The following is a 9,753-nucleotide window of genomic DNA, read 5'->3' as shown; positions in this document are numbered from 1 at the left end:
AGTGTCCATTGTAGTATAGGGTATGCTTGTAAAGGAATGGCCATAACAAAATTGCACTTTCATTAAAAGGTCCATTAAAAGAAGTATGGAGCAGCAGAAGTGGCACTTCTGTAAGACATCACCACAAAAAACCTGTGGCTGAAAAGAAAGCAAGGTCGTATGTCCCGGCACAAACACAGCAGGCTACCCCGCCACGAATATTATTGTCCGTATGTTCTGTCCCCACACTCCAAATTTTGGACACACCTCCAAGACGTCATCCACACTCCCCTCATCTTGATTGTGAGTATCAAACTGAAATAAATGAGAAAAATGTCAGAACGTAATCAAAATATTTCATAACCGCATTAAGTCAAAACACATCAAAAACTTAAATACTTACCGCAGTAAGTAAAAGCTGAAATGGAATCCAAGCTAAATGGCCTTGTCCACATCCAGTAAAGATATGTATGTCCACTTGACCCATACAGTATGACATTGTGTGTAAGATGCTGCAACAAAAAAGCATGTTTTTTTTATTGCAAAAAGTAAGGTTGTTTTTCCAAATTTCACATGTGTGTTTGAGGTAACATTGCAAAATACATATAAAAACATTACTATGTTTGTTTGATCAAAGCTATAAGGTAACACATTATGTATTCCAATGTGTTTTTATGGTGGAGTATGTGTGAGCTACAATAAAACTAAAGTGTTTGCTTTCACAATTAAGTAACCAGACACATTTGCCACAAACAGGCATATGTATGTATTTAAGCTATGAGTGATGATGTTGCTAGGCAGAATAGTTGAAAGCAACAGTGAATGACATGTGTTCCATGTGTAGTGATTTGTTTACATTTCTCAAACATATGGATAGCTAACGGAGATTTGTTTAACATTTCAGCTTCTAGTCCTGGGAACAGCATCCCTCCGCAACAACAGCAACACAGTGACATGGAGGAGTCAAACATCTTAGAAATGCAGCCATTAATGCAAGGAATGAGCCCCCCAGCACCTGTGAGTACACCACCACAGCAAAGCACACCACCACCACCACCACCACAACACAGCCCAACAACACCAGGAACACAAGGCCCTGATCAGGTGTTTTGGTCCATTTGGGCTAGACAGCAGGCCACTAATGAAGATTGCCTGCGTAGGCAGACACAAATGTTTGCAAGCCTACCATCTCACCTCAGAAGAATATCAAGAAATCTGAGTAGACAAAATGAACAAACAACCAGAATAGGCAATACCATGGAACTCATGCGTACAGACATTACACAGGTCATGGGCAACTTACAGCACATAATGGAAGAACAGCACAGACTAATGGAAGAACAGCACAGACAACAGTAAAGTTATATGAACATTTTTCAAAACAATCAAAAGATTAATGAAAGTTTATTCAGAATAGTAGACAATTAAAATGCTGCTACACGTGAACTCAATGCCACCCTCACTAACCTGAATGAAACACTCAGATGCATGCACCAACAGCAAACAAGCCGCAGTTCTGGTACGACTACTCCAAATATCACGCTAGTCTCATCACCACCAAGATGCTCCACCAGAGCACGCCAACATGACAGTGCTAAAGGCAAAGGGCAGGACAAGCAGCCACCAAAAAAATCGTAAAAAAAATGCAAGTTAGACATTTGTGATAAGTAACTCAAAATAGTTAGTAAGTATATGTTTGCCAAAAAATATATAACACTTAGCTCCTTTGACAATTTTTACAACATCATTAATTATAAGTGGTACAAACAACAACATAAAATTTGTACGCACATTTATTCTTTACCATTTTTTTTTTGTATTGGAGGAGGGAAATGTTGATGGAGCCGCACATACATGTTAGCAGGAAGTAAACTGACCACTTGCTTTTTTCTAATCATTACTCTTTCTAGATTCCAATCATTCTCTTTTCCTGCAGACACAATAATTGGCAGCCAGGCAGAATGTCTTTAGCAGGAAGTAAACTGACCACTTGATTTTTTTCTAATCATTACTCTTTCTAGATTCCAATCATTCTCTTTTCCTGCAGACACAATAATTGGCAGCCAGGCAGAATGTCTTTAGCAGGAAGTAAACTGACCACTTGATTTTTTTTCTAATCATTACTCTTTCTAGATTCCAATCATTCTCTTTTCCTGCAGATAATCCAAATTACAATGTTATTGATACATATTTTACCTTTCTTCTCTATACAACATTACAAGAAGAACACAATTGAGTTACGTAAAAAGCTTTTAATATGTTGGCTTTGAATTTTTAAAAAAACATTGACAAAATGAATGTCAGTATTGTTGGGACATGTTTGTGTGTGTTAAAAATTAGTAAGAATGTTATTACACATGATGCTGAAACAAACAAATATGTACTTTTTAAACAAACATCAAAGAATGTGTATAATAATGTATATATGTGGCAAACTGTGTATTTACTTACACATCATCAAGTTTACTGCATCAAACATTAGGAAATAAATTATTCCTGATTACAGTAAGTTTGTGTGTCTTAAATATGATGGTGCATCACACATAGGGACACATGTATTCCTCAAGGCTAACATATTATATGTTGAGGAGTGTTTTTTGGGAACACAGGTTCTCAAACTCGGCCCTCAGGAACCCACACAGTGCATGTTTTGCAGGTCTACTCACAGAATCACAAGTGACATAATTAGCTCCACCTGTGAACCTTTTAACATATGTCTGTGAGTAATTCATACACCTGTGCTTCTACTGGGTTACGTGAAAAACATGCACTGTGTGTAGTCCTGAGGGCCGAGTTTGTGAACCTGTGCATTAGGACGTTACACACAATGATAAAGTGAAATACTAAATGGATTATGTGGGCTTGTAATAAATTAGCACTGCAAGTTTACGATCACTTATCCAGACTTAATGCATGCCACTCATAATCTGTTATTTTGTGTTTAAAAATACACACAATACACATGCGACATTTGTTTTTCATAAAGCGAGGGTATGTTTGTATGTGTCAAGGAGACAGACACATTCTGAGTAATGGTTTTGGCAATAAAAATGGCAAAACATCTATTTATGATTACACAACAAATGAAATAAGCAAACCAAACTTACCTTAGAAATAGCGAGTGATGATCTCTTGCCTAACCTGCCTCCCTACATCTGTACTCCAAGTATCACCAGATGTCTCTAATTCCTCTGCTTGCTGGCTGCTTTCTTCCTCCTCCTCCTCCTCAACATGTGGCAGATGTTGTTGCAAACACATGTTATGAAGAAAGCAGCAGCAGAACACAATTTGAGTCACCTTGGAGGGACTATACGACAAAAGGCCACCAGACTTATCCAGACACCGAAACCTAGATTTCAGCACACCAAAACATATTTCTATCACATTCCGCGTGGACTTATGTGCATGATTGTAATTGTGTTCAGCAGGGGTATCAGGTCGGGACAATGGAGTTAGAAGCCAAGAGAAACAGCCATATCCTCCATCACCTAAAAGACAGATATAGTAACGTGATTCATGTTAAGATACAGCAACACATAAGTAACACACTGTGGGGCAGATGTATTAACCTGTAGAAGGCATAAGGAATTGAAAAACCAGTGATATGTGCAAGGTAATAAAGGCAGCAGACAATCTGTTCCTAAATGTTCATTTACATATTGGAGCTGATTGGCTGGTGCCTTTATCACCTTGCACAGATTACTGGTTTCTCACTTCCTTATGCCTTCTACAGGTTAATACATCTGCACCTGTATTTGGACAAAGTATACGCAGGCCTACACATATCAAATTACATACCCAGCAGCCATCCATCTGGCATTTGTCCGTCCTCAAACTTATCAAAGAGGGATGACTGACTGAGGATGAAGGAGTCATGGCAGCCCCCAAGGTAACCAGCAACAACACTCATTATTTTGAGATTTGCATCACAAACCACCTGCACATTTGTGGAGTGTTCGAAATGGCGATTCGTATATATGTGCTGCCTGCCCCTAGGTGGTCTCAGCTGAATGTGTGTGCAATCTATGGCTCCAATCACATTGGGCATGCCAGGCAGCTCATAGAAATCTACCCTGACGACATGCCACTGAGACTCCTGGGTAGGGAAGCAGATTGAGGCCTCAATGTGGGGCTGCAAAACAGCCAACACCTGTGTGTATATTTTAAAGAACAATAAACATGAGATTTTAGGACAGAACTGGCCACCGAAAAATTAAAACAAACATAAAACAGAAGAGGTAGTTAGGTATACATCACCTGTGTTAAGATTCTGGAAAATGAGGGCTGTGAGATTCCTATGACATCCCCAGACACAGCCTGAAAGCTGCCAGTAGCTAGAAAGTGCAACACAGCCAGGAGTTTGTGCAGGCCTGAGACAGAGCGAGAGCGTGCTGTCTCAGGTTCTAGGCACAGTTTGACAAGGTCATACAGACGGAAAATTATGTTACGATTTAGACGGAACATCTGTATGACCTTATCATCGGACAATGCGTTCAAGTTTAAACGCCCCCTAAAAAAACGAGGCCTGCGCAGCCTCCGCGGAACCTATATAACCTGCTGACCATGTTCAGTTTCTTGGCCCTGGGTACTTACAGGCTGATGTCTGAGTCTGAGGAATCCCACAGCACAGAAAAGATCACTGGCCCACAGTCCTGCTGCCATTTCTGAGTGTAGGTGTATTGAAATGGGCCTAACATCCTTTTATAGGCATCCTAATTCAGGTGTGATTGATTTTTGAGTTGCAACACATGTAAACACGATTGAAAAAAGCAGGTCTATTTTTTTGCCGCTTTTTTTACCGATTCGCAAAAAAAATACGACCGCAATTGAACACTCAGAAACTAACACCCAAATACGAATGAATAGTGAATTCCCGTATTGTATGAAATAACAGCCGCGTTTGACCGATGGTCTATTCATTCGTATTTCGGAACTTTGCAAATCACACCATTACGAATAGTCCAAACACTGCCGAGATTGGTGCTTAGTGAATTCCCGGATTGGGACTTAGAAAAAAAAACACAAAACGGACAAACTCGAATTCGTAGTAAATATTGGCCCTAGTGTGCAGGGCCGTCGCTACCTGCTCAGCAGAGGGATGCAGTGCAGGGAGGCACCAGGCTGGAGAGGCACCTTCCCTGCCGCTGCATCGCTGCTGCTGTATTGGAACTGCCGGCTGCCTGTGTAACTGAAAGACAGGGAGCGCAATGGCGCTGGCAGACTGAAGCATTTTTTTTTTGTTTAATGCAGTTTCCCACTACCTGTCACTGTTATAAACAGGTGCAATTAGAATGTCGTTGGTGCGAGCAGTCGTACCTTGTTGTTCAACTGCAAACATCGATGTCGACCTCTTCCGGATCTCACATCGCAGGCTTCAGGCAGAAGGCTCAAGACCCCCCAGGAAACAAACCCTCAAACATCACCACACACTAGGACGGTGACTTGATATTTATTTATCAAGAAAAGAATGATCACTGCTGTAAATTTAACTTGGTTAAGCTTAGTAAGAACTGGTGGCATATAATTAACCGTCAAACAGTAACAATAAAACGAGATACATTCAATGCAAATTACATAACATACAAATCACAGTACTGCAAATAAAATATGGGGGTCATTCCGACCCGTTCGCATGCAGCGGTTTATCGCTGTGGTGCGAATGGGTGGAGAATGCGAATGCGCAGCGGACGCAGTGCGCGTGCGCGACATTGCCCGGCAACAGGGGTCGTTGGGTTATGGCGTGACTTACAAGGAAGCGGTCGCAGAGCCGACCGCAAAGAAGATTGACAGGAAGAAGGCGTTCCGGGGAGGATCCGGACCGTTTGGAGCCGTTTTCAGGGAGTGGTGAGTAAAACGCAGGCGTGTCTAGGAGAACGGAGGGTGGATGTCTGACGTCATATCCGGCTCCAGCATCGCAGGGATCATCAGGGTAAGTAGGTATAGGCCTAGTCATCTTTTGCTTGAAATTTTTTTAGCTTAGTAGGGCTGCACAAGCAATCGCAGCCCTGCTAAGCTAAAATACACTCCCCTATAGACGTTTACTAGTTGATCGCAGCAGCTGCAGCAAAAAGTTGCTGGCTGCGATCAACTCGGAATGACCACCTATGTACGTTCAGTTGCAATGGTACTGTCCATAGGGTGGCACACTAAGTAACTGCGTCCTTAATGTCCACTGGTTGGCTATTAAAGCTGTCACTATAGTTCAGTTTCTGATCCTGTAAAACCTTTCCGCATCAGAATGTTCCCCACAAATAAAGTCTATGGCCTATGGGAAGAAGGCACTGTTCCTTTTGTAGTGAGTTTAACAAGGAGTGAGACAGTACTTAGGATAGAGTTAGTGGCAATAAGCCGCACAGTGCAATGTACTCTCTTACTACACCCTGCCCGTATTGTCTGAATATAGGTTCCAATAAACTATTTGCAGATACCAATTCTGTCTCTGTTTCCTTTCTTGTGTAAAGTCCTTGAGTATAATCTCTCCCAAGGTACTGGCATAGTAGCATGGCTTTGGTTGCAAAAGTAATGAATCACCCACTTGAAATGTCACTGACTTAGAAAATGTCACTGTGATTCCACTGACTGATCACTAGAGGGTGGGATGAGCTGGCACTGCAGATTAGAACAGGCAGCTTGCACACTGCCTAACGCCTGGCTGCAAAGTGAGAACTACAGTTCTCTCTGCCGGTTGTACAGTAAATATAGTCCTCTCTGCTGGCTGGCTGAGACGCAGGTAATACAGTTCTCTCTGTTGGCTGTAAGCTGGCTGGCTGGGAAGCAGGTAATATAGTTCTCTCTGCTGGCTGTAAACTGGCTGGCTGGGAAGCAGGTAATAACAGTTCTCTCTGCTGGCTGTAAGCTGGCTGGCTGGAAAGCAGGTAATACAGTTCTCTCTGAGGCTGTAAGCTGGCTGGGTGAGTCGCAGGTAATACAGTTCTCTCTGCTGGCTGTAAACTGGCTGGCTGGGAAGCAGGTAATAACAGTTCTCTCTGCTGGCTGTAAACTGGCTGGCTGGGAAGCAGGTAATACAGTTCTCTCTGCTGGCTGGCTGGGAAGCAGGTAATACAGTTCTCTCTGCTGGCTGTAAGCTGGCTGGGTGGGTCGCAGGTAATACAGTTCTCTCTGCTGGCTGTAAGCTGGCTGGCTGGGAAGCAGGTAATACAGTTCTCTCTGCTGGATGTAAGCTGGCTGGCTGGGAAGCAGGTAATAACAGTTCTCTCTGCTGGCTGTAAGCTGGCTGGCTGGGAAGCAGGTAATACAGTTCTCTCTGCTGGCTGGCTGGGAAGCAGGTAATACAGTTCTCTCTGCTGGCTGTAAGCTGGCTGGGTGGGTCACAGATAATACAGTTCTCTCTGCTGGCTGTAAGCTGGCTGGCTGGGAAGCAGGTAATACAGTTCTCTCTGCTGGCTGTAAGCTGGCTGGCTGGGAAGCAGGTAATACAGTTCTCTCTGCTGGCTGTAAACTAGCTGGCTGGGAAACAGGTAATAACAGTTCTCTCTGCTGGCTGTAAGCTGGCTGGCTGGGAAGCAGGTAATACAGTTCTCTCTGCTGGCTGTAAGCTGGCTGGCTGGGAAGCAAGTAATACAGTTCTCTCTGCTGGCTGTTTGTGAGATGGTTGAGCTGGCTGGTGCTGTTTGGGGTGAACGCCCTCACACACCTTGGGGCTAGTCTGGGGTATTATATATCAGTGTCCTCAGCTGGGGGCTAGGTGGCTACTTCTGGCTGGAAATTTGTGACTGACTGGCCTCTGATGCATGTCACTCACCCAGTCTCTCATAGGCTTATCCTCAGTCACACAGTATGGATGCTCAGAGGTCCCGCTCTCTGGTCCATCTCAGGGCAGCAGCTCCCCGGCGATTCTACTCAGGGCTTCTCCGTCCGTCACTCTCACAGGCATCCTGTCACACTTCCCGACTCTGCCTCCTCAGAGCTCTGTGCTCTCTCCTCCTGTCTGACAGTGTGTGTCATGATAACTGCTCCCTTCAGCACAGTCTCTCTCCACAGGGCTCTTGGGTATCTGAGGTAACTCTCCTTCCTGTGCAACAGGCTCCTCCTCTAAGTTCAGGGGTCAGCCAATCCTCAGTGACCCAGGCTTCTCACTCTGCCTGGCTGTGGTCATCCACTCCCGGGTCCTAATGCCTTTCAGATGGCTGTCACTGCTGCTGACATCACCCAGCAGCCAGGAAGGGGAGGGTAACTCCCCACAGTTTTAGGACAGTTTGCTGGGTATGGGTCGTTGGGTCGACCCAACTTAGGTCGACAGTCATTATGTCGACCACTGAAGGTCGACATGAGCATTAGGTCGACAAGCACTATGTCGACATGGAAATTAGGTCGACGTGTACTAGTGTGATACCCGGGATTTGAAACCCTTGACTGTGATAAAAATACGGGTATCATTGTATAAAAGCGGCCAGCTGTAGGGAACAGGACAATATGGAGCAGTGCGCCCGGAGGGGTACCTGGAGGTCATATAGACCCAGAAGAGAGAGTCTAGGCGGATGGTGTGTCCCCGCGCTGCTGGCGGGACACATACGGGGAAGAGCGGTGAAGGGATAAAGGGGAGCCGTTTTAGGGCAACGGTTGTTCTGACGCAGCAGGAGGAGAGAGGGAAGGACGGAGAGACCGGGAGCGCGTTGAGGGAAAGGCGCAGAACTGAGAGACCGGTCAGCCGACACCCAGAGCAAGATCCCCGTCAATGTCTTACCGCTGTTTAGCAGTACGGGATCCCGGAGCGCAGAACGGAGCGGAGGCAGCAGGGAGCCGGCGGCCGTCGTCCGGACAGCCGTGATGCAGAGGGAGAAGTCCGCCTGTCTAATTGTGAGTAACGGGGCAAAGTACACCCACCCACTACAACTCCGGGGAGTGGAGGTCCACCCTTGGGGAGGATTGATCGGGTGAGTGACTGACAGTTAGCCCACAGCGGAGGCGGACCGCAATAAGAGAGAGAGAGAGGGCAGGAAAATCAGTTCAGTCAGAGTGAACTGTCAAAAGCTGCAATATAGTTGGCCATCTCCCTTCTCACACTCCTATCAATTATTAACTATTGACAGCGCAGTCGGAGAAGCAATAGTACCATAGATGCCCTCCGCACATCACAGCCAAATCCTATGATAGATATGTTGCTAATAGCTCCTACACCAATGCTTCGTACCTCTGTGTAAAAGAAGTGAGCGTTGAGACTATCAGTATTGCAAGTCAGTGTCCGTCCATCTTCCCCACGACCCTACGCAGGCCCGGCGCTACCCGCTCAGCGAAGGGATGCAGTGCAGGGAGGCGCTGGGACGGAGAGGCGCTCCCCCTGCTCTGCATTCCTTCCCTGCTGCGCCGTCCTGTCCCCACTGCTGCTGCTGCTGCTGCCAGTGCTGTGTCTGTCACTGTATGACAGGCACTGGCAGCGGGCACCTGCAGCATGAAAAGCTTCCTCTCTCCCTTCCCCTCCCCTCACCTGTGACAGCGCCGAGTACGGGACACAAGGGGGCGGAGCTACACGGGCCGGAAGGGGGCGGAGCTACACGGACCAGGCTGCTGTACAGAGGGAGACTGGCTTAGGTAAGTGGAGTGTGAGAGAGAACTTGAAGTGTGTATGTGACGTGTGTGTATATGGTGGGTGTATATATGTGTGAATTGTGTGTGTGTGTGTGTGTGTGTGTGTGTGTGTGAGGTATGTCTGTGCGCGCGCTTTATGGACGCTACTACTGGGGGGGCATTACATGTAAGAACGCTACTACTACTGGGAGGGGCATTACATATAAGGACGCTATTACTACAGGGGTG

The 9,753-nt window shown here is 45.7% G+C and overlaps 1 long non-coding RNA gene across 1 annotated transcript; it reads right to left on the bottom strand.

Moving 5' to 3' along the window:
• Positions 1-206: 206 nt before the first annotated feature.
• LOC135056261 (uncharacterized) lies at positions 207-9,509 on the bottom strand. The gene is made up of 5 exons (XR_010243939.1): positions 9,131-9,509; positions 3,087-3,467; positions 1,447-1,573; positions 383-491; positions 207-294 (listed from the first exon to the last, which is right to left on the bottom strand). It is a non-coding gene; the product is annotated as an uncharacterized LOC135056261 (long non-coding RNA).
• Positions 9,510-9,753: the final 244 nt, after the last annotated feature.

This window comes from Pseudophryne corroboree, chromosome 3, assembly GCF_028390025.1.
Source record: "Pseudophryne corroboree isolate aPseCor3 chromosome 3, aPseCor3.hap2, whole genome shotgun sequence".
In the NCBI taxonomy this organism is placed as follows: Eukaryota; Metazoa; Chordata; class Amphibia; order Anura; family Myobatrachidae; genus Pseudophryne; species Pseudophryne corroboree.
This window is presented reverse-complemented; position numbering and strand designations above follow the sequence as displayed.